This window comes from Protopterus annectens, chromosome 13.part0, assembly GCF_019279795.1.
Source record: "Protopterus annectens isolate FY-2018-M chromosome 13.part0, PAN1.0, whole genome shotgun sequence".
Taxonomy (NCBI): domain Eukaryota; kingdom Metazoa; phylum Chordata; order Ceratodontiformes; family Protopteridae; genus Protopterus; species Protopterus annectens.
In genome coordinates, this window is record NC_056747.1 from 559,117,869 (window position 1) to 559,138,363 (window position 20,495).

Consider the following 20,495-nt stretch of genomic DNA (forward strand, 5'->3'; position numbering starts at 1 on the left):
TGTTCTGAACTGGGCAGTTTTGCCATTATGGGTGTATGCGTTTTGTTTCATTGCTTACTGGAAAGATGTTCAAAACAAATTTAAAACGCCCTCTAACAACTGTACTGTATTGTACAAGGAATATAATTTAGTACAATGAGGAAGGTGTATCAAAGAGCACATGTATGTTTCATATGAAAGGGGCCTATGATTTGAAAACAGCCCAAATTAATCTTTATCTGCCACTGGCAAAATGTATTTTCTTTGAATGTGGGTTTCAATGCTGTTTCAATGAATGTGAGTTTCAAGGGCAGAGAAGTTTTAATGCTAAGTTTTCATTGTGAGACTGCATTGCTTTGTTTAGCAGATTACTTAGTGTTTGTGCTGTAAAATACAAAATAAAACTTTCAAATGAAGTCCAACTCATCATAAAAGTAAAGCAGTATGCACATTAGTGTTTATGGTAAATGGAGTGAAATAGCCAAGTAATGGCTCATTGGAATGGCTGCAGAGGCTCCATTCAACCATGATTTTGTCAGGGGGGGGAAGGGCAGCAAACTCAGACAGGCCCAGCTGAACTATACCTCCCAACTGTCCAGATTTTCAAAGAATGAATAGATTTTTGCTTCTTATTTTTGGTTTGTTCTTCATAAAATTTGTAGTTTTCTGGCAAATCATGCAAGCACAGAATTTATGAACACCAGTACCAAATTAGTAGGGGTAATACTACAAATGCTTTGGCTAGACACATTGTAGGATACCCCACACATAAATTCCAGTTTACAATATTACAACAAATAGGAACATTAGAGGTGGGCCCTGGGAATTAAAGCTTGAAGAACAGAAACTTGTTTGGCAAATTAAAACATATGCACATGTTCCACCAGGGCTTAATGAATACTGCTCGATAAAATGTATTTTGAAATTAAAAGTCCTACAAAGGTGAAATTCGGTTGTATATCAACTTTTCTAATACTTGAATGAATTTATAAATATTAATTTATACATATCTATCAGTATATATATATATATATAGATGAATTTTATATTTTCATTTGAGTTGTTCAAGTTATTATCTAGCATTTAATAGTATTTAGATTAATTTATATACACAAGAAAATTGAGTAATAAGACTGATGTGTTGTGATTTCAAAATTGGTGCTGATTTTTAAAAAAAAAAAGCATTTATATTTATTTACATATACATTTTACCTTGTATAACACTGGCTCTTTAAATTTCTCAAGGTATGTTAATTGGTTTTATAATTAATTATCTCATCTTAATTGACAGTTTTATTTTAACTGAGGACTCTTGGGGTTTCTTTGTCTGAAGAAGTTCATGTATTTCCTGAACAAAAGTGCTAACAATAAACTGGTTGGAATTCCACAGCTTGCTGCCTATCTTTGTTTTTGGTTACAAGCTTATTTTTTGTTTTATGTTTATTCAGTTTGGTATGGCAAGTGAAGCTGCATTTAATTCTCAGCCACTTTTTTCCCCAAGATGGAGCTAGTACACCAGGAAGGTCCAACACTGAGGCAAATGCCATAGGGAATTTAACTCTCCTAGTATAGCAACTACTTGAGCGAGTGGATAACCTTTCCAGGAGATTGGATTCATCAAACACAACTTTTAGTGGACTACCTGGATCTGGTTCTAACAACCGAAATGTAAGCAGTAACATTTTGTCTTATGCAGCAGTTTCTGCATCACCTCTAAGTAATTATATCAATAATGGACTACCTCCCACTTCCCATGGTGAAGGGGTTACTAATACGATGAGTACAATGCATAATATACACTCCATACAACAACTGGCATCTAATTCAATTCCTACAATATTTGACTATGTAAGGGCTCTACAGTGTTCCAGCTCCAGCAACACTAGTGTAATTTCTGATGCTGCAGATGAGTCCCAGCTTATTTCTATCTGTAGTAATTTGAAATATTTTGATCAAAAAATTTAAAAATGTTGGAAACATCAGTTGGAAGTTTCTTACTTCCAGGAGTATATAACTAAGAAAATTGTACCTATTGGACTTCGCCAATGGTGGTATCCAGTTGGTCTCATTAATAAATCACCCTTCCATCTGGAGTTGCTTGGCTTATTTGATAAGCAAAGGCTTTGATTTTTTTAGAAATGCTCATCACATAATATATTTCACAAATTGACACTCTGCAAAGTGATTTAGAGATTTTGGAGCATCAAATAATAACAGATACTGATTTCCAGCGATACAGGTATGACTATGCTCACATTTTTGCAAGGATAGATCACACAATAAACAGAGCGGCTGAAGTTAAAAAGAAGAACATTAAAAGAGATGTAACTGCATATTCTAATGGGAACGCCTATCCAGTCCCATCGAATTGAACAAATTCTAGTTCCCTTGACAACAGTAGTGAAGGAGAGGCTTCAAATACTTTGCAATGCCTCCAACTAAGCTCACCTGACCAGAATAATGATGACAGCATGTTGCATACACCTTTACCAAGGCGCAGCAAACGGGTTAGAGAAAATCAGCAAAGAGTCAATGGACAATACTTAAATGAATGCCAGAATAATGGTTCTTCTACTAGCCAGGATTTTTAGGTGGTCAGAAGCAAACAAAAGAATTCACAACAACAAGGGAGGAATGGGGGATACCAATGGAAGAAGCAGAATCGCAAGAGGAGATAAACAAGGTACCAGACATTATTACTAACTTATCTGGGGACTTTAAAGTGTATAATTTCTCCTCTATGTACATCAGCAGCGAAATAGTAGAGCTACTGGCTAAAGGATTAACATTCATACCAGATAAGAGAGCTGATATAGCAAGAACTATCATTGACTTAAAGTTATACATACGTAAAATGAATTTAGCAGTTTTGTTTGGGAATCAGTCTGCTATACACAATGATTTGCATATAAAAAAGCATTTATATTTATTTACATATACATTTTACCTTGTATAACACTGGCTCTTTAAATTTCTCATGTTACGTTAATTGGTTTCATAGTTAATTATCTCATCTTAATTGACAGTTTTATTTTAACTGAGGAATCTTGGGGTTTCTTTGTCTGAAGAAGTTCATGTATTTCCTGAACGAAAGCGCTAACAATAAACTAGTTGGAATTCTACAGCTTGCTGCCTATCTTTGTTTTTGTATATGTGCACCACTTAAAAGCGCTATCACTGTATTCAATTTCTTGCTAATTACTGAGAGATGATCTGTGTCTGAACTACAAGGCAGTCTGTGACCCAGCCATGATAGAAATGTTGCATGACAGCTACCCACTCCAAAGATCTAAACGTGATGTCTGGCATAAATAGATTATGCTGGAGAGACAGATATGTCCCAGAGATTGCCCCTCCTCTGGAATAGGCTTCCTAGTCAGGTGAAGCAAAGCCCTTCCCTGAACATCTTCATGTGCAATCTGGACCGATGGATGGGAAATTGCAAATTTACTCCTGGGCTGGTGTCCATGTCCCTTATGGATAAAGGCAGTCTGTAAAAATAGTCAAAAACCCACATCTTTCCCCTAGGGATAGAAAACTGGGTAATATCTGTATAAAACTGCCTAGGCTTGTAAGGGTTCTCGAGCCATTAGCCTATTAATCTCCTATGAACTTGTGTATTAGAACATCAGTCTTTTAATTTAAAAATACTGCTCAGTAGTTGGCCTTATGACATCTTCATCTGATACCATAACTCATACTCTGTAACCAAGTAATCGTGTTCCCAATTTATAAAGCAGCTATTACCATTTTTTTTTTCATGTTTACTTACCATCAATAAGCTCCTGAATGCATGTTCTTCCATTTCTTTGTAACAAATGATCATATGTCTGAGATGGTAGTAGCCCAGATGTATGTTAAAAAAAATACCATGCCATTTATTGAAAGGAATAGGGCTAGCTTTCAAGAAACAATTAAAATTCATCACCAAAACAATAAACAACAATGAATGTCCCTCTGAAGAATGAACAAAAAAATACAGTGAACTTAATCAGATTGCCACCCATTTTAGAATACAAGTCTACATCATATCTACATGAATAACAAACATGACTAGAGGCTGGTTAAGATGGATGACATACTGGAGGTTCCCCACATCCAAAGTACCATACAGAAAGCCCTATACCATATCCTAAAAAAATATAAGATACCCTCTATGACCCATAAAACCCATAGCTCATACTTAGCCTTACTTGGGCAACCAGCATTTAACCTAATATCATAGACTTGTGTGATTTTAATCACCCAGCTACAGACGAAGTCCTCCACAACCCCAAATTTGCAGCTCCAGAGATTCCTGGACTTTATAAGCACAAATATCACAGACTAGTTTGCCCTTACACCCACTAGAGGTGCAAACATATTCACAAATAAGGGAAAATGCTGCACCCCCCTCCACCGATAGTCTCATGTCCTCTCTTGTAAGGTCAGACCACAAAGCTGCTCCTTTGAAATAAAATAAACAACCTTTTATTAAGCAATAATCTGTCAAAAATTTAAGCCTCTCCTAACCCAATTAACTCAACAGCCTACGCGGAATGGTTCAAAGAAACTATGTATAACTATGTCAATAGTTGTATAAAGTCTGCTGTGCCTACCAAAAGTAGTCCCAAAGCAAAGTAAAAAAACAAACCACCCTGGTAGAATCCAAAATTAAATTGGTTGTACATCAAATGGAAAAATGTCTTAGCTAAAGTTAGGAATTACAAAGCCAAAAGTGATAAAAACGCAATCTGAATAGACAACTAAGAGGTCTAATTAAGCCCAGAAAATCCAATTTTGAAGTAAAGATAGCTTCACAGGCCACGAACAACCACAAGGACTTCTTTAGCTATGTTCAAAACATCAAAGACAGCACACAACAGTGTGTTGAACTGGTTGTAAATGGAGCCATATTCATGGAACTGGGAGATATAGCTAATCTACTGGCCAGCAAATTCAGCTACAACTTTATCCCCCACTCCCCCAACCACACCCCAAGAAATACCAACAAATGTAACCCCTATCAGTAGGGAGCAAGCCTAGATGTGCTTTCTAAGACCAAGATACAACTTCTGTAGGCCTCAATAACATCCCAGGATGCCTCCTAATTAGCCTGAAATATGTCCTATCAGGGTCACTGGGGTTGCAATTCAGCCATAGCCTCTGTACAGGCTTTGTGCCATGTGAACAGAGGACTACAACAGTCTTCGCTCTTTACAAGAGTGGATCATCTATGGACCCTGGGAGCTATAGTCCCATTAATCTGACTATTCTCTTATGCAAAACCATAGAAACGATTATCATGGAAACTATATCAACATAGGAAACCTTCAGACACAGGACCTAACCTAGTTTGGCTCTGGCAAGGTCAGGTCATGCCTTCTAAACTTGTTGAACTTCTTTGAAAAGGTCAACAAGGCAGTGGATGAGGGCAAAACAGTGCAAACTGCCTACCTTGCCCTGGCTATGGCATTTAATACAATACTCCACTTGGGCATTGTAAACAAACTCATAGAAGCAGTGTAACATGCTGGATCTCAGACAGAACCTAGTAAGTTAGGGTAGGGGAAACCACATCCACAAAGAGCTCAGTTACCTACGGAGTTGCTCTGGGATCTGTGCCTGGTCAGCTACTCTTTGTCATCTATTTCTTGGAAGTCAAAGCCTATGTCAACAGCCTTTGGTTAACAAAAGTTTGCAGATGACTGCAAATCAGGAGCAGTCATAGAATCCCCCAAGGCACTAACATTTTAGAGGAAGGTCTAACACAGACAAATAACTGTTGCCAAAGCCATGGCTTAAAACTCCAAGACAAGAAATACATAATAGTACATTTTGTGAAGTTGGCCACCCTGGTAAACTATCTCATTGATAAAAACACCCCATAAGAGTAGACTCAGTAGTCAAGGATATGGGGATGTGTGTAGTTAGTAACCTGACTTACAACCAATATGTGTTTAAGATTGTAACAAATCATCCTATATCGCTCAACTTATCAGTAAGGGCATGGCATCTAAATCCACGGAAGTTATTGTACTTCTATATTTGTCCCTCATCAGATCCATCATTGAGTACAATGCCCCCTTCTGTATGTACCTGACCAGGCACATGCAACTACTTGAACATCTACAGTGGTTCATTATGATCAGATTACAGGGTGAAAACACCATGTCCTATTCAGATCACCTTAAAGTCTTAACTTTACACTCTTATTTCTTACAGACTACTGAAAGGTGATTTATGCTTGGTATACAAGGCATGGATATTTTATATATCTGCAAACAATCAACATCAAAACTACTAGATTTAAGGATTTAAACTTTGCATACAACAGAAATAGGACATGTTGGAGGGACAGGCATATATCTCAGAGAATTCCCATCCTTTAGAATAGGCTTCCCAGCCATGTGAAACAAAGCTCTTCACTAACCTTATTCAAGTTTAGCCTAACCCTGTAGGTGGAAAATCTGAAATTCACCCCTAGGCTGGCACCTGTGTCTCTGATGGACAGAGGCAGACTGTAAATCGGGTCTATGTTAAATAAATGAATGTGTAAAATGTCAAGTGCAACATACTCAAACACTTTTAAGCAAACATTTATTTAATTGACCGCTCAGAACTTCGGAAAATGTAGTTCTGAAATATTTTGTTTGTGCAGCACAGATGTATGTAACATAATATGTCATGTAAGCTAGTACTAACAGCGCGTACAGTGCAGAATGGGAGAATTTTTCTTTTCTGCACTGAAGTGCGGTCTCGGAGTTGGTACATTTAAGTAGGGGAGGTTTTGTGGGGTGCGGGGGGCTTGCCCCCCCTGCTTGCAATGTTACAGTATGTTTTCCCTTTTTTTTTTTTTTTTGTTATTGTGTGCATGTACCATGGTATTAGTTGGTTTCATGTACTGTAGCACTTGGGAGGGGTAGGCGGCCAAATGAAACTTTTCAGGATTTTTTTTTTTTTGTTATTGTGTGCATGTACCATGGTATTAGTTGGCTTCATGTACTGTAGCACTCGGGAGGGGTAGGCGGCCAAATGAAACTTTTCAGGATTTTTTTTTTTTTTTGTTATTGTGTGCATGTACCATGGTATTAGTTGGCTTCATGTACTGTAGCACTCGGGAGGGGTAGGCGGCCAAATGAAACTTTTCGGGATTGTGTTTTTCGATATGCTGAGCGGTCGGTTAAATAAATTTTCACTTAAAAGTGTTCGAGTATGTTGTACTCAACATTTTAAGCGTTTGTTTATTTAACATAGACCCTGTAAATCATGTCCAGCTACCATACACCCCTTAAAATAAGCTCTAAGGTACAATAACTCATGAGATACAGTTGGGTTTTATGACTAGGCTTATAAAGGCTTGATTAGTGGTTAGCATAGTATGCACCTATGAACCTGTGAACAATTTTACTTCATGTTTCATATCCTCTTGTTTATTGTATAATGCTTCATTATATATGGAAAGCTATATAAACCATATGTGGATTAAGAAACTCAGATCTAATCTTTAAATTCTGTTTTATTCTACTTTTCATCTAAATCTTAACAAATCATATTTATATATTTTTTGAATTTCAGATATAATAACTTATTTCCAGGCATTTAGCCAAAGATCTCTTAGCCTTAGTCTATTACATCTGAAAAAGACACACATAACAATTCTTCTATAATCTATTTTTAGGATGTGGGATGAAACAGCAGCACCCAACAGAAACACATCTGGACATAAGAAGACCATGCACACACCACACAGAAGTCACCCCCACTGAAAAATGAGGTAGCAATACTAACCACTGAACCACAGTGCTTCATATTATTTAAATACTTATCCTTTATATAAAACCTACCTCTCTATCCAATTATCATAAAAAAGCCTCATATGCAAATAGGTTCATAGGTGTTTACTAGGCTAATGACCACAAGGACCTTTTTAAGCCTAGCTATGCATCCCAAATATCTTGACAAGTTCTGGTACCCTTGATAGGTGTAAGCAAGGGCCTAGGAGATGAAACATTTACAAACAAGGGGTCTGAGAGGTGAACCCTTTACAGGCTACCTGTGTCTATTAGAGGCATAGGTGCCAAGCCAGGGATACATTTCTTGTTCCTCATCCAGTCCTCCAAGTTACACTTGAATTGGGTTAGGGAGGAACTCTGCTTCACATGGATGGGGAGCTTGTTCCAGAGACTGGGTAGTCTGTAGGATGCATACCTGTCTCTCCAGCAGGTCCCATTTATATCACAGGCAAGGTTCAAATCTTTAGAATGAGTTATTCTGGTGCTGTTTGTTTTGTGGATATGCAGGGAGGTCCATTAGATTGGAGTCTGACAATGTCCTGTATGCCAGGCATAGATCTCCCTTGAACAGCCTCTGGGAGACTTGCTACAAGGATAATCTTCACATAAACCACTTAACCTATTTTGTGTACCTGATTCATGTAATACAACATTTAACAACAAATTCTAAATTCTGTTCAAAAATACTCCATAAAACAAGTTGATCTGAAAACCAGTTGTATTATTTTTTTTAGTTCCTGGAAATACTTTTGGTAAAGCATATAAATAAATTCTCTTCATAATACCAGCCTTTCTTGTATGTAAAATTACTTTTACTTTTTTAAACTGTGAACCATTTTCTTCTAAAATACTTTGACTAGTTTTCCTGTTTTCAACAATATGATTGTTCACACATAGAAAATATGTTACTATGTTTGCCCCCTCATGAATGATAATTTTAAACTCACCTAGTTCCTATTACAGTAAAGTTCTAAAACATAAACTATTTTTTAGGATAATGTGGACAACAGAACATTACTTAATTCAAAAAGTGCTCTGTCCTTTTCATTAAGAAATCCACAGCTTGTAAGCAATGTTGAACTGTTCACTTTTAAGCCACTATAAAACAAATACTCTTCTGTGTCAGGTTTTAATTTTAACATTTAATGACAGCAATGAAGAAAAAATCATTTATTTTTTAGCTAAACAAGATTTCCTTAGTTTTGCTTTCTTTTATGTTCTGTTTTCTCCATACTTTATCCTCTCTCAATTACCATAGACTTGCTAGCCTTCACTGTCTCTCTTTCTTCAGTTTCCAAAACATCCACATTAACAATCTTTACATTTAATCAAGAATTCTTCTCCCTGTTTCCCTACATTTTCTGAATTAAAAAACATTAATTTTGAACAGTCTCGTGTCCACTTTGTTATTTCACATCCTATACAGTGCTGATTTTTTCACTCTGAACAGGTGGGCAGTCCAGCCAAAATGTCCTATTAATTTACAGTTTTGTACAAGGAGCACAGATGGTCTTTGTAGCCCTCCCCACTACAAATATAATGCTATTTTTTAACAGATTGTTGAGAAGCAGTCTGCTTCTCCACAGAAATAGCTGCAGTGTGGTTGCCCTCTATATCTAATATTTCCAGCATGCTATAAAAACACTGAAACAACAGCATTAATAATGTGTATCATTTGTTTCTTTTCCACCTTCAACACACACACACACACACACACACACACACACACACACACACACACACACACACACAAAAACCTCACTAGCCGTGTGTCAGACATGGAAATAAAAGTATGTTCTGCTCTTTATAAGCATACTGGCATATTCTGCCTCAAAGTTATTTCTGTGAGTAACCTTTGCTTTACTTCTCAAGATTTCTGCAAAAGCATGAATTTTTTCTAGTCCTTTTTTCTTTGTTAGTTTTGTTTGCATCTTTGAAAGTTAAGTAAAAAAAAAAGTTCATTACCAGGGTGTCTCTTAAGTTTGCTTTTGACAAACAACTGAATGTCAGATGTACTTTTGTCTTAGATTCATTCTGTTTACAAACAAATCCAAATTAGGGTAGGAAGCTCCAACAAGCAATAAAATACTGGTCAATGGTGGGCATGTTCATGATTATGAATTGTAAATCAGTACATTGCTAAATGAAAGGTTGCGTTGCTGTAAAAGTTTTGCATAAATCCTAACCATTGTAACATGAACACATGGACTATATTGATGTCAAGGAGTACTGTTCTCAGTGGGTGGGGATTCATGGTAGGTTCATAGAATCACAATGGTGCTGTCTTCTCTTCATCTTGCTGTGACCATTCAGGAGGGCACTGTATGACAGCAGATTATGGTAGGTGGGGGAGCACAAAAGTCAATATTTAAAAAATATGGATTTGGTCTAAGTAATTTGCATTATAATATGATTTTAAGGCTTTGGTTTTTATTTTATTTTCATTATCACATGTATAGGATTCTCTTTTTTTCTAAATGTTATTCATTTGTAAATCTTTATAAAATAACAAAGTAACACTGCAATATGTATAGAAATTGCAAAGATACATAACAAATGATGCAAGAATAAATAACTATTTACAAGGTGTCTACTAAAGTAAAAAGGTTGGGAAATTCAGATAGTTTTTAAAATTCTTTAATTTCTAATTATTCAGTGTCTGCTTGTTTAAGAGTTGCTTGAGTTTCATCCATGAATTATAAGAAGTGATGGTTCTAGTTGTTCTTTTCCTTGATTGACAATAGCTCTAGATGACAAACTTCAATTGCATTGTTGAGAAATTATTTTATTGATGGAGTTGATTCACTTTTCCAATTTTGGTGATCACTTTCCTTGCAATTGTCAAGAGACTCCAAAGAAGGCCGTGGTTTATTTTTTTTAAACATGAAAGAATTCTGGTATTAAATAAAATTAATGATTTATTTAACATAAAATTATCACTGAGTAGAAACTGTAAAAAGAATTAACATAATTCCAAAATTGTTTAATTACCGCACATTCATAAATCATATGTTGCCAATCTGTTTTAATGTTCAGTTTACATCTCCAGAATTCAGCTTTCGTTTTGGACATTAATTCTATTTTATGTGGTATAATGAATGCTTTATGCCTAAATTTTCAAAACAATAATTTAAATTCTAAGGATGAAGTGGTTTGTTTAAAAGATGATATCGTTTTTTTTTTTTTTTTTTTTTTTCCCTTTGGTAATGGCCATTAATTGATTTAAAATAGTCCCATAATTTTCTTTGTAATATTCTGTTTAATTTTTAATCATTTTATAGATTTTAGATAGAAGTCCTTTTTCTAAAATATTTTGCTGCATCAATATAGGTAAAAGTACTATACATTTTGGAATTTGTTTTTGATGTTTCCATTAATATTACTCTGTTCTCTATTGAGTATCTACACTTTTGAATATCTAACCACATTTCATTATTTAAATAAACTTTTTTGAAGATAAAATCTAGAGAATGTAAGTTTTCTTTATCCATTAACTGATATCAATGTATTAGTTTTTTTTTTCTTTAAATGTAGTTATTGTGGTAGTATTGAAGGTGCTTATATTGTTTTGTGTATATGCTATAGGAAATGCTAAAAATAGCCAAGCATTATATTCTGGATTTTTGATACAACATTTCTAAAGTTGATCAATGTCATGGATGTATAAGAGGAATTTATTAATTGATTTTGATTTTCCAAAATATAATCTTTTATTAACCAAAGAAAGTTAATATTATTTATCTTATTATGGCATACGTTTATTAAATGGTTAGATTTTAAACAGATATTCTCTTGTATGTCTTTTCATTTAGCTGTATAATTACTTGCCCAAAAATAATTGCCTTTATAATGGGGGATAATGAATATAATGCTAAATCAGGCAATACTCTTCCTCCATAGCACTGATTTTTAAATGATGATTAAAAGCCAGTCTAGGTTTGTTGGGATGTCAAGGAAATCTAATCATTAAGGAATTAAATTCTATTATATATTGTTTAGGGATGGGACGAGGTAATGGTTGTATTATATATAACATTTTTGGTAATATATTTGATATTAAATGTTTCTCTTTTACTGTAAATAGGAATGTGTTCCATTTATTCATAAGAGTTTAATATTGTTTATACTTTTACTATAATTTATATTTTAATGTTTTTAGTTAAAATTATTCCTAAATATTTTGTTTTATTATCTTTAACTATATATTTAGAGAATCTTTTTTCCCTGTCTGATATATTGGAATTTATATATAAAATGTTTGTTTTGTCTTCATTAAATATAAGACCCAATTTAGATTGGAAATTTTCCATAGCCTCAAAAAGAAGATTGAGAATTTTTATTATCATTCAGTGTTAACAGACTATCATCTGCAAACAAAAGTATTTTTGAGCTTAGATTGCAATTTATTTGTACTCCTTTCATTTCTGGTTTTCATCTTAAGCAGTTCAGAAATGGTTCCATAATTAAAGTAAATAACAAAGATGACAATGGACAACCTTGATATGTTCCATTAGTAATCAAAATTGATTCTGAAACATAACCTATTTTATATAAGCTAAGGAATTATCATAAAGAATTTTTATGAGTTGCAGAAAACCCTTTGAGAAATTAAATTCTTCCAAGACTAATAAAAGATATTTCCAATTAACTGTGTTAAAAGCAGTGTTGATGTCTAGGTGCACTAAAGTTAAATTATCCTTTATATTATTAGCATAATCAATTATAGTTAATATTATTTTGATGTTATTGTTGAGTATTTCTGTTTTTATTAATCTAGTTTGATCATTATTTATTAAATATGTAAGAAATTGTTGAATTCTACTAGCAAGTTTAGACATTAATATTTTGTAATCAGCATTTAATAGTGAAATTGGTGTATAAGAAGTGCATTCAGCTGGGTCCTTGTCTGTTTTCAAAATTGGAGATGTGTGCATTCAAATGAAGGTGGGACTATTGTTAAATCTATAACTAACTGAAAAACATGAAGTAAGAAGTTTAAAGCATTCTTAGGCATATGCATATAATGTTTTGGTATTATGCTGTCATGCCTGTTTTGTTAGATTTTAGATTATTTGATTTTTAAGTTTTAATATTAATATAGGGCTATCTATTGTTCTCAATTGTTCATCTGTCAATTTATTTTTAGTATACTTCCTAATAAAAATTTTAATTGCATCCTGTGGATCCATTGCTGGATTAAATTGATTAATTTTACTATAATTAGTTCTAAATTATCTTAGGATATATTTTATCGCAGTGACTTTTTGTTTTCTTTTTATTAGCTGTGTATAACTCTTTGATGTGGTTTGATTTAATTATCATTTTTGTTCTACAGGCTGTTTTACACATAGATTTTGGATTTATAATTTGTTAGTTTAATCATTTCTAAATTTCTTTTAATTTTATTATTTAGAATTTATATATATTTGTTTTGTAGTTTATTTATTTCATTGAGATCTTATTGTCATTTTGGCCTTTTAATTTTAGTTTATCAATTTCCCTTGTATTTCAAGTAAATCCTTATCCCATTGCTTTTTCTTTAATGAATACCAGTTTGTAATTCTACAGTTAAATAAGATTTTAGAGCATCCCATATATAAACTTCTGATAAGTATTTAGTATTATTAAATACAGTGTAAGTCTGTATCTCTTTGTTGAAGAATTGAATCTACTTTATCCAGGTTAGTAGTTAGAGAATTTGAAACAAAGACTCTATCAATTCTTGATTGGTTTCCATATATATTTGAGAACTGGGTAAAAAAGAGTGAATCATTGACTATAAATTCATTAATATCTTTGATATTAAATTAATGAAATTTATTAATGCTTTGGCCGTAGCTGATATTCTATGCTTTTCCTTAGTGTTAATATCTTTCTCATGTAATATACAATCTGACTGTTGTGCAATCTGATCATGCTGAAGTTTGACCACTTGAGCACCTATACAAGGTATCCAATAGATGTTATCAAAAGTGTATATCTTCCCGTTAATTTCTAAGGTGACTAAACAAAACATAATTTTATCATCAGTATGTGTGTTCAGTATATTTGGTTTAGGTATAGAACTTTTCCACAGAATAGCAGCTCCTCTTCTTTTTGGTTATATTGAGAACTAGCTATTATAGTATAATTTTGTTATTGAGTCTGTCTATAACATTTGTGAGTTTCTTGAATGAATATGACATGGAAAGAAGAAAAGAAGAACATTTTAAATATTTATTTAAACTACTCCTTTTGCAACCATTATTCCGTCCATTAATTTTAAGTGAAATACACTTTAAATTTGTCATCACTATAACCCAAAAATATTTTGGTTGAGAACTTCAGAGCTTTAAGATGTGACAACATGAGTAGACCACTTCAATAGTGCATGTAAATAACAATAAATCTAGTCGACTACATGCTAATATAAATGGCTAAAATGTATGAAATTGTAGACACCAGAAAAGAAAAGATATTATATAAAACATTAAACATGAAATTTATTTAACTTTCATTCCCCACACGGAGTATAATACTCCAGACTTGGATAACAATTCTATCCAAATCATCCTACCCAACAATATAAACAGGATTAATTATCCTCCACCATTTTATAACTATATCATGTTAATGAAATAAAGGAAGTAAAAAAGCATGTTATATATTTTGTAATAACACTCAATGTAAATGAGGTCTCTCTAATTTAAGTAAGTTAATGGGTGAAGTTTTCTTTTTCAGTATGATATTATAATATATTGTTAATTATTTTAACAAGAACTTCAATTATCGTATTATTCAATAGTTGTATAACTTACACCCATATCTGCAATGTAGAAAATAATTATAAATATTAGTTTAGTTTTGTATGTTATATTAATTGAGATAAATAATGTTAATCAAGTTTAATACTGCTACAAGTATTTAAATCTCTTGTATACATATTTTGTACAATATATGTCTTAGTAGGACTAGAAAACCATAGACAGTGTAATAGAAATTACAAGTATTGACTGTAAAATCATATTGAAAAACAAGGTTTCTGAGTGACTACAGCTATTACAGTGACATTTCTTATGATATTCTGTGGAATAAATCAAGACAAAATAAAATGATTAAAATATAGCTCAGCAATATCTTATATATTTAGCTTTTCCTTTCTCTTATCCTCTCCTTACTATCATAAAGAAATACTTATGTAATAATACAATTTGTTATGTAAATAAAAATGCTCTCTTTTTAGAAATGTTTCTTAAAATTCATAATACATAGTGGTAACAATCAGCACCTGAATATACAAAATATGACTATAACTACGGCGGCGCAGTGGTGCAGTGGTTAATGCTGTCGCCTCACAGTAAGAGGTTCTCCGGTTCGATTCTCGGCTGAGGTGCCTTCTGTGTGGAGTTTGCATGTTCTCCCTGCGTTCACGTGGGTTTCCTCCGGGTACTCCGGTTTCCTCCCACATTCTAAAGACATGCTTCTGGAGCATTTCTCCCCGGGCCTCCACTGAAAACAGGATCTGTGGAACCTAGTCAGACTTTCCCGGTCAACAAATGTTAAATAAATAAATAAAAAAAAAAAATTTAAAAATAACAAGCATTACTATGTTTCAATGCATCAATACCTATAGTTATTTTTAATATAACTTTAACTTTATGAAACATGTAATCATTTATTTTTCTATTTCCTTCTCCTATCTCTTTCTTCCTTCTTATAGGTTCATAGGTAGGTACTAGGCTATTGGCACTAAGGCCGATATAAGCCTAGCCAAAAATGTACCCTGGCTTTCACCACACAAGAAAATTATTCTCCTGTGCCCCTGTCGAGCAGAGCCACAGAAGTGATCCCTGGGGTGAATTTCCTATTTCCCATCCAGTCATCAAGATTTTTCTTGAAGAGTGCTAATGAGGAGCTCTGTTTGACATAGATAGGTAGTCTGTTCCAGAGTATGGGAAGTCTCTGGGACATTACTCTATCCCTCCAGCATGTTCTGTTTATTGTGGTGACAAGGTTTAGGTCCCTAGAGCATGTAGCTCGAACGGATTGGGATTTATTTAAGTGGAGCATGTCCAACAGCTCCGGGTTTGACATAGCTTTGTATGTTAGGCAGAGATCACCTCTGAGTAGGTGATATGTGACGGAGTAAAGCTGGTGTTTTTTGAGATGGTCTGCATAGGGTATCTGTCTGAGGTCAGTAATCCTCTTTGTGAGGTATTTCTGTGGCCTTTCCAGTTGTTGTAAATGTCTTGTGAGGTACATACCAAAAGGGGCGTTGTACTCTATAATGGGTCTAATGAGTGATGAGTAGAGGGAAACAATGACCTCTTTTTTTTTCTGGATGAGAAACCTTTTGTGATGAGGTGAGCCATGTAGAAGGATTTCCTGACCACTGTGGCGATGTGATTATCAAAGGAGAGACTACTGTCTACCTGTGTCCCAAGGACCCTTATCACATTTTCGGCATTAAGTAGACTACCAGCTATATGGTAGTTCATGGGTACAGAGTTTTTACCAAAGGGGATGACAATACACTTTTTGGCATCGAGCTTCAGGCCATGACTTTGAAACCGGGTATCTGTCTCAGTGAGGCCCTTTTGTAGTATGTCCACATCGTTAGGAGTTTTGATTATGGCTCTTAGTTTACAGTCATCTGCAAACTTTGTTAGCCAAAGACCTTCTGTGTTAGCCTGTACTTCAGAGAAGTAGATACCAAACAGGAAAGGACCCAGGACTCAACCTTGTGGTACTCCACTTGTCACTGGTCTGAAGATGGATTTGGAGTCCGCTGCTTTCACAGTGTGGGTTCTGTCCATGAGCCAGTTGGCAACCCATCTTGTGACATAGGGAATTATACCTAGTTTAGTGAGCTTATTTATAATTCCAGAATGGGGGATGGTGTCGAAAGCCTTGGCGAGATCTAGATAAGCTATGTGAACCACTTTACCCTCATCTTTGGCTTTGGTGACTGCTTCAAAGAAGTCAATCAGATTTGGGAGACATGATCTGCCTTTTACAAATCTGAACTGGGTAGGGTTCAGAGGTTGGAGATTACCTATGTCTTTGTTTATGAGTTCCATGTTGATACATTCCATGTTTAGTTTTGCTAAGAATAAAATTTACAAATCATTACTTTTGTCTTATGTGTAACTAAACCAAAAAGAATGTTATGTTTTTATGTACAATTTTTACTTGCTGAACTGCTACCCCTTATATGAAGCATTTGTTTTCTCTTTTTTAACTGAGATAGTGACTTATTGTATATGAACACATTATAGTTATACATGAATTATTATATGAAATGAGAATTTCCTAAAATAATCAAATTAAGATTTAACATAACTATATAATTCAATTAAGCTAATCAGAATTAAATAAGCATATTAAACAAATATGATTTTGAAGGGATAATAATAGAAGATGGATTAGTTCAGTAAAATGTTCACAGTTATAACATTACCATGTGAAAATCTTTGTAAGCAAAGCTGAGCATAATGACCTTTGTTTAATGTCATTTCCTTGCTCTGGTATAACAGGTATGATTGTCTACCCTTCTGGCAGTTAGGAAAACATTTCAGGATTCTTAATATGGAAAGAACCATAGATACATTTCTTCAAAAGCAGCAGTAGTGCAGTGCTAGTGTTGTCGCCTCACAGCAAGAGGTTCTCCTGTTCGATTCTCGGCTGGAGCGCCTTCTGTGTGGAGTCTGCATGTCCTCCCCATGGTCAAGTGGCATTCAAAAGACATGCATGAATGGGCATGCCTTCGTTGAAGGTTGGGCATCAAGCTGGCACCTCGACACCATAAAAATCTACTGCCAATCATTAGCGGACCGGAGTTCTGCTGTGGCGATCCCTAACCAGGAAAAGCCAAAAGAAGAACAACATAAGAATTCAAAACTTTATTCATATCTCTAGCAGTTCATATTAAAGTACCTAGGGAATGCTACTTTTTTGTATATATTCAGTCACTTTTTATTAATTTTAATGTAAAATACACTGTTTTTGATGTAAAACTGAAAAAAGACATTTGAAACACTAACGGATTGGTCTTAATACAGCAACTTATTTGATCACAACAATTTAAGTGCAGATTAGTGGTACTTAGTGTTTAAATAGCATCAGTAAACTATCTTAAATACATATACAGATTCCAGGCATCACACACCTACCCAGAACTTCCATTCAAAAATTGAAAACACTTTTTACTGATCAGAAAGGATAAAACCAAAAACAGTATTAACAAATGTACTCAAACTCAGAAGAGGAATACTCTAGTTATATTTCAAAATTTATAAAAGATTAATGCCACCACCAAAAACTCTTCCTTATGAAAAAACTACCTTTAAGTTTTTTTGTAGCATAACTAAGTACTATGCAAATACATGAAGTGGTAGTAAATTCATATTTGTAAGTGGAACATGACTTTCAGCTTATTTCAGGAATTTACATATAATAGTTTTTTGAAAAAAGTTCTTCATTTGCATAGCCTGAAATTTCATGAGGTTATAGTTACAACTTTCACAGTAGCAGTCAAAAATACTTGTTAATTTTAAAATAAATTAACTGTTGTGAACTGCTGAGAAATATAAAACTCCACCCACTCTCCTCCTTTTGATAAGCATTTCAGCCAATACAAATTAAAAGTATATACATTTCTACTTTAAAGAAGTATATTAGATGCAGATGACTCCAATCTACAAAGGAGCTAATCCAGAATACAATTAAAAAACAGATAACCTTCCATTACTATAATTTTAATACTTTGCCTACACATAAGAGATAAAGCAAGTTGTGATGTCAGTTTTTTCACAATCACAGTGAGAGCTTTTTTTTTTACATATTTTTAATGCAAGACTATGAAAAAGCTTTATCTGATAACAGTCTTTGCTCACTCTTAATTCAGACAGACTTATGAAGAGCAACAACTGTCCATTCAACAGTCAGTGGCTCATCTCCCAAGGCAAAAAAGAAGAAAAAAAAACAGTACCCAACTCCGACATTCCCAACCACAACAACTCCATCAGAAATTCCACTTCTCAATCATCATTCAAAAACAAATCTTCTTATCCTCCACTAGTTAGAACACAGACAACAAAAAATATAGAGCCCATCACACTGTAGACATTGCAAACCTCCCAGACAGCAAACATCACATCCATCTCTCAATTCAAGCAACATGCCAAATTTGGTATTCATCCCCAACAAAACCAGCCACCACAGCATCATCTGCAAGGCACTTCACCTCTCAATACCAATTCAAAATAGAAGTCTATGACTACTAGAACACAAAATTCATACAACAAAAGCAACAGAGTGTCACACATTACAAATATCAATGACACTGCAATGTACAGCACCATTAAAACTGCAATCTCCTCGAAAAATCAAGAAACACCAAGTATGAGAATGAAACATAACAGGATGAAATTAAACCAACACAGCTCACTATCAAGTCTCATCCACTCAAGATGTATACAGCCGACAGCAAGCCATCAAGCAAAGACATGCATCTGGAGCATTTCTCCCTGGGCCTCCGCTGAAAACAGGCTCTGTGGAACCTAGTCGGACTTTCCCGGTCAACAAATGTTAAATAAATAAAATAAATAAAGTTAGTCAGAGAGTATTCACATCTTTAAAAAAAATAAGTGATTTTTTAAACATGCACATTTGTTGTAAACGATCTCTCACAGTTGAACCACTCCAGTTAACATTAAAAGCCTACTGATGAGCTCTAATATGGTTTGACTAAAATTGCACACATCAGTAATTATCTAAATCTTAAATTGCAGAACTCACACCAAATATTAACTTTTATATATTAAATAAGAAATAACATAGTTATTGATTCTAATTATAAAAATCTATAAAAAATCTATATTCTAGTTACTGATATATTAAAAACTTACAATAATATATAATATTGAAAAAAGAAATAGTATGTGCAAGTAAATAATTGTAATAAAGAGAACACGTTTACCTTAATGCCATGTACATCCAGATTTCCTTTTTTTTGAAGGTAAAAGAGTTTGAGTAAAATATTAAGAATACTTTTTATGTAGAATAGATAGTAAATAACTTAAAATATTTGGTAAAACTGTGGTTAAATAGTTACTTTTCATTTTCTTCTTATCATTAGTTTTCCAATTTTGGCTATTTGTTTTAGGGAATTGATATTCCAGTCCATGGCTTCTGTTTGTTCAATTATATATTTTTTTAAGAAACGACAATACAGTGTCCAAGTCCTCAAAACCTCTAGTCTGATCTGGAAGAAATAGTTTGTCTAGCAGGGAAAAGCAAATGAACCTTTATCTGTTTTTTTCTTGAGCTCTTTAATGGCAGAAGACATTTCTTTTTAGAGATCACTATATAAGAATAGTCATTGTCAAACCGTATTATTTTCCCCTCTAGTTTAATGGGAAATTTTGACAGGCTGTCTTGAACATCAGTTATTTGTCCTGGAAAGAAAAAAAACTTGACAATAGTAGACCTCGATGTTGAATTTTCAGAGAGAGCAACTGCTGCAGATCCATGTGCTCTCTCAGTGCCATAGGACATTGCTTCAGGCAGTTCAAGAATGTTAGGGAGCCAGGATGTTAAAAATTTTGCCATGTTACTCCCTTCTATTTTCTTCTGCAAACTAAAAATGAGAATATTATTTCTTCAAAATCTATTCTCTAAGTCATCTGTTTTGCTCAGTAATAAGGCATTCTGTTTTAAAAGGAATTCACTGTTGTTTTCTTCTGATAATCTCCTTTCCAC

The 20,495-nt window shown here is 33.9% G+C and overlaps 1 protein-coding gene across 2 annotated transcripts in view; it reads left to right on the plus strand.

Annotated features, from left to right (window-relative positions):
- GALNT17 (polypeptide N-acetylgalactosaminyltransferase 17) overlaps positions 1-20,495 on the plus strand; it is a 1,233,091-nt gene that overhangs the window by 1,175,817 nt on the left and 36,779 nt on the right. The window lies entirely within an intron of this gene.